This window comes from Nicotiana attenuata, unplaced genomic scaffold (assembly GCF_001879085.1).
Source record: "Nicotiana attenuata strain UT unplaced genomic scaffold, NIATTr2, whole genome shotgun sequence".
Taxonomy (NCBI): Eukaryota; Viridiplantae; Streptophyta; class Magnoliopsida; order Solanales; family Solanaceae; genus Nicotiana; species Nicotiana attenuata.
Window position 1 is genome coordinate 1,002,110 of NW_017670240.1, and position 5,302 is coordinate 1,007,411.

Here is a 5,302-nt window from a genome sequence, read left to right on the forward strand (position 1 = left end):
TGTTGCATTTTTTATTGTGACATTTTTAATCCATATGAAAAATCAAAAATATGCATTGGCATTTTAGGAATTTAATTTCACAATTTTAGTATTAATTAGTTTTAGAATAAAATGTAAAGAAAATTGCAAGAAAATAGTTCTTTGCATTGTTAATTATTGCATTTGTCTTTAAATAGAGTTTTAAGTAATTTTAGGAGTTAAATAGTGTAATTAGGTCTTTGCTTTGTTTTAGCATTTTATAAAATCAGAAAAAAATAAATAAATACAAAAATACAAAAATAGATAAAAGAAATAAAAGGGAAAAAGAAAAATCAAAAAATGATCTTAATTGGACTGGTCTTTGGGCCAAAATGGCTGAGCCCAAATGAAATAACCCTGAAAGACCCAAGCCCAAACCTGGTGACCTGGTCCGTCTCCCCTACCCCAATAAACGACGCCGTTTTGGCCCTAATCAATCCTGGCCGTCGAGGTTTCACGATCTAACGGCCAGGAAGCTAGGGTCACTTCATATATATATGTCCAAACGCACCCCCCTACCCCCTCGTCACCCCTCTCTCACCCCATCCCTCAGAGACCCTAAACTCATCGGCATGACACCGCCGCTGCCCCGCCTCCCTCCGCCGTCCTCCGCCCTAGCGCCGCCGGCCAGAAATCGCCGCCGGCGGCGGCGTTGCTCCAAATGACCCCAAATTAACACCCCGTGATCCTCTCTTCTCCCTCACCTCGAATCTGCAAACAACTCCCTTCAAAACCTAGCCTAGCCCTTCGAATCTTCGCCGGAACATTTTCCGGCCATGACACTACCAGTCCCAAATGCAACCAAAATTACACCACCGGTTCTCCTCGCTCCCCTCTTTCCAACCCTGCCCTTGGTTTCCCTCGAATCAACGCCGAACCCTTCGAATAACGGTTTAAAGTTTTCCGGCCACGACATCAGTTGTCCCATATTAACCCAAATTCACATCACAGAACCGCCCAAGCCTCCTCTACCCAACCCCCATAGCCACTTGTCTCAAATCTCGCCGGAGCTAGTCGAACTTTGAGTCGACGAGGCGGCAAAACCCTAGAATCATATAGTTTGAAGTAACTCCATGACTGTTTTGGCTCATGAAACTGTTTTGGCGATTTGGTCATTGGTTTAGGTATAGTTTTATTTCAAGTAATCTAAGTTTAGTCCTTCCTTGTTCGATCATTTCTTGTGTGAATTGATGCTGTAATTTTAATTCCTAGGTTCAATCTTTTGTGTTGATTCTCGCCAATTCTGTGCTAGATTATGTGTTAGGTTCTGATTGTTTGTTCTAATCTGTGCTAGTTTCTGATTTTAGTTGTGATTATTAGTCTAATTCTTCGTTAATTTATTTTGATAAGTTCTGGATTAATTTTGTTTACCCAGTAATCAGTACTTCTCTAGTTCAATACTTAGTTTAGGTGAATTTGGCTATAGCTGATGATGTTAATTGGTGAGTTGAGATTTGGGTCGAGGGTTAATAATTGCAAAATAGATTCAGGGGTTTTGTTTGGGTTTTGGTAGTAATTTCAGAGAGTGCTAAGGGTAGTTTAGGCATGGGAAAAGGGTAGTTTAATCAAATTTGGTAATTGTTGAAGTGAAGTGAGGGCAGAATAGGAATTGTATTGGGTATAGAACCTCCTAGGATGGACTATAGTGCAGGTTTCAGTAAACTTAGGGTAGTTACTTGTGTAACAAGCTAAGAAAACAAGGGGTAAAAAAATAGAATTGAGATAGGGACTAAGGGTTGAAATGAAAATCTGAAATTGGACCCTAAGTTCACTTATAAAATGGGCACTCTTTTGCCTTGTGAAAGAAGTTTTTTGGCAGCCATCTAAACCCTCCCCCAAAAAGGCATTCTACCAGTTCTGGGAGACTAAAATTCTCTCAAAATAATACTGTTATATTGACATTAGGATCAGAAACAATCTGGTTTTTCTCAGTGTTCTGTTCTATATTTGAAAGTTACTGCAAAGAGAGTCGTTGGGGTTTATTTGAGTTGCGGTAGTTTGATTTTGAGTAGTCAAGTTGGTTTTGGGTTGCATCAGTGCTCGAAATTGTTGCTGTGTTTGGTCTATCACTGGAATTTCGAATCTGTTCCTGAACTTGCTGTGTTGACTGATTTGTTACTGGATTTTGAACTTATTCCTGGGCTGCTGTTGAGAACTGTTACTGCTGCTGATCTTTTCCTCTTCTTATTTGCAATTACCAGGTACACGTTTGAATCTGCTCTGCTGTAACTTTGAGCTTGAAATGGAATACAATTACTCACCTATTTGATCCTGAAATATGCTGCCTGGACTGTGGTGTGTTGGTAGTTAAATAGGCGTTAGATTTAATTGTACAGCATAGTGTAAAATCGATTTGTATGTGTGTAAATCCTGGACTGTATAATTGAGACTGGACTGGACTACTTTCGATACTGTTGAGACATTTAGAATTGATTGTAGTTCACGTTCCCAATATCTGGATACCGCATATAAATGTTAGAACTAGAAATCCTGAATATGAGCCTTTTTTTATTTTTAGAACTGCAGTCCCGTTGTATTAATTCGAATAGGCATGTTAATATTACGCCAGGGTATTTGCACTATTCATGCTGAGCTTGCACAACTCTAACAGTCTATTGTAATTGATGACCACTCTAGTGCATCAGTCACGTCCATTGCGTGTAACATGTAATATGATGCTTCCCTCTGGTTTGTTTTTCACCATTAGTGACATCTAGGAACTCACCAGTAGGCAAGCAAATAAGTATACTTTGTTCTCCCTCGTATAAGTCATTGAATACAATTAAAATAGCCTGAAGTCACTCAGTAGATTCACATTTGGTGATTTGAGACTTTGATTGGTTTGGCGTAGGCCCAGGCCCAGTTTTGACTCCATCCTCGTTTGGGCCTGGACCAGGGCAGTTTGATGGCCCAGTTGGAATCGTGCAGACCTGGTTGTAGTTTTCCCTCGTTGGGCTTATCCTAGAGCCCAATGGCTGGACTGCGGTGCATAATTACCACTTAGTCCAATAATAAATTAAGTAGGACTTTCCTCCATTACTAGAGACAAGTAAAAATAGAGAACCATAGTTGTTTTTTTAGTTTTGCCTTTGAATAATAAATGAGACAAGCCTCGCCAAACAAAAACACACAAATTACGAGGCCTTCAATAAATATTATATTAATTTTTAGACTTCTGGATGGGCCGTTTTAGCGAATTTCACGGCCTTCCCCAAATAATAATACGTTAGTCTCTTTAGGCGCGTATTTTAATAATATTACCTTCTTAAATGCGGGTGCACATTTATGTGACCCAAATCCAAATCTCAACGAAGTCGAAATGTGTTAACAATCACGGGTGCACTGGTGCGACGTGGTTCGAGGCGCATTTTCACGACGTTGCAATTCTTATTAAAAATAGAAATAAAAGCGGTTTACTAATAAAAGCACATAAGATAGAACATGTTTTGAAATCAGATAAAATCAAATACAACAGTTGAGCGACCGTGCTAGAACCACGAAACCCGGGAATGCCTAACACCTTCTCCCGGGTTAACAGAATTCCTGACTCGGATTTCTGGTTCGCGGACTGTTAACAGAGTCATAATTTCCTCGGGTCGGGATTCAACTGGTGACTTGGGACACCCTTAATCTCCCAAGTGGCGACTCTGAAATCTTAATAATAAATCCCGTTCCGATTGTCACTTCAAGTTGGAAATAACTCCCTTTATCATACCCTCTTCCGGTAGGTTAGTTTACATTGATCAGTTTACTTGCTTTCCGGTACGCTCAGATAAGTCCTGTCCTTTTTCTCTTCATTACTGCTCATTCATTTGCAGAGTTTTTCTATCCTCAAAACCTTCGAGGTCATTGCATTTCATTTTCTTGAAATCTTCTATAAGACGTTTTAGTGTCAGTTCTATTCAAAAACAAAAGAAGGATGTCAAAGCTAACTACCAGCTTCCCAGTTGGGTGGCACAACAAGTTGGGGACATGTCAAAAGAGAGTAAAACATGAAGGACCAATAAAAATCAGTGGAATAATCAGATGTTTGCAAGGAAGAGGCAAGGTTCACAAGAAGGGGACAGGAACACCAAACAGTAATATGAAGTAAAACATGTGGGTCATCGAGACCAGAGGGTTGAAAGTCAATTGGGAAATCGTGGCAAGCCAAAGCAAGTCCAGGAAGCAAGTTAGGGTGAAGTCGGAAGCGGGAGCATGGCCAACAAGAATGCCAGCAGCTAATCACCATTTTACATTAACAAATTTTTCTTTGATTGAAACAGGGGCAGAAATTTTCTTTGTTGTTTATTTTGTTGAAGTCAGGCGCCCACCTGAAGAACAAGGGAATACTTTTCAAGTTCAGCAATCAGGCGCCCACCTGGAGAACAAGGGAATACTTTTAAATTTTAGCAATCAGGCGCCCACCTGAAGAACAAGGGAATACATTTCAAGTTTTAGCAATCAGGCGCCCACCTGGAGAACAAGGGAATACATTTCAAATTTCAGCAATCAGGCGCCCACCTGGAGAACAAGGGAATACATTTCAAGTTTAGAAGTCAGGCGCCCACCTGGAGAACAAGGGAAGTGCAATTCAATTTTAGCTTTTAATTTTTTATATTTGATGACATGCTGTACCCGGTTACCAAACTGGGGCAGAAATTTTCTTTGTTGTTTATTTTGTTGAAGTCAGGCGCCCACCTGGAGAACAAGGGAATACATTTCAAGTATAGCAATCAGGCGCCCACCTGGAGAACAAGGGAATACATTTCAAGTCTAGCAATCAGGCGCCCACCTGAAGAACAAGGGAATACGTTTCAAAGTTCAGCAATCAGGCGCCCACCTGGAGAACAAGGGAATAAATTTCAAGTTTCAGCAACAGGCGCCTTTAGAGGGAAGTCAATCAATTTTAGCTTTTAATTTTTTATATTTGATGACATGCTGTACCCGGTTACCAAACTGGGGCAGAAATTTTCTTTGTTGTTTATTTTGTTGAAGTCAGGCGCCCACCTGGAGAACAAGGGAATACATTTCAAGTCTAGCAATCAGGCGCCCGCCTGAAGAACAAGGGAAATACGTTTCAAAGTTCAGCAATCAGGCGCCCACCTGGAGAACAAGGGAATAAATTTCAAGTTTCAGCAATCAGGCGCCCACCTGGAGAACAAGGGAATACTTTCAAGTTTTAGCAGTCAGGCGCCCACCTGGAAAACAAGGGAATACATTTCAAGTTTTAGCAATCAGGCGCCCACCTGGAGAACAAGGGAAGTTTTTTTATATTTGATAACGTGCTGTACCCCGTTACCAA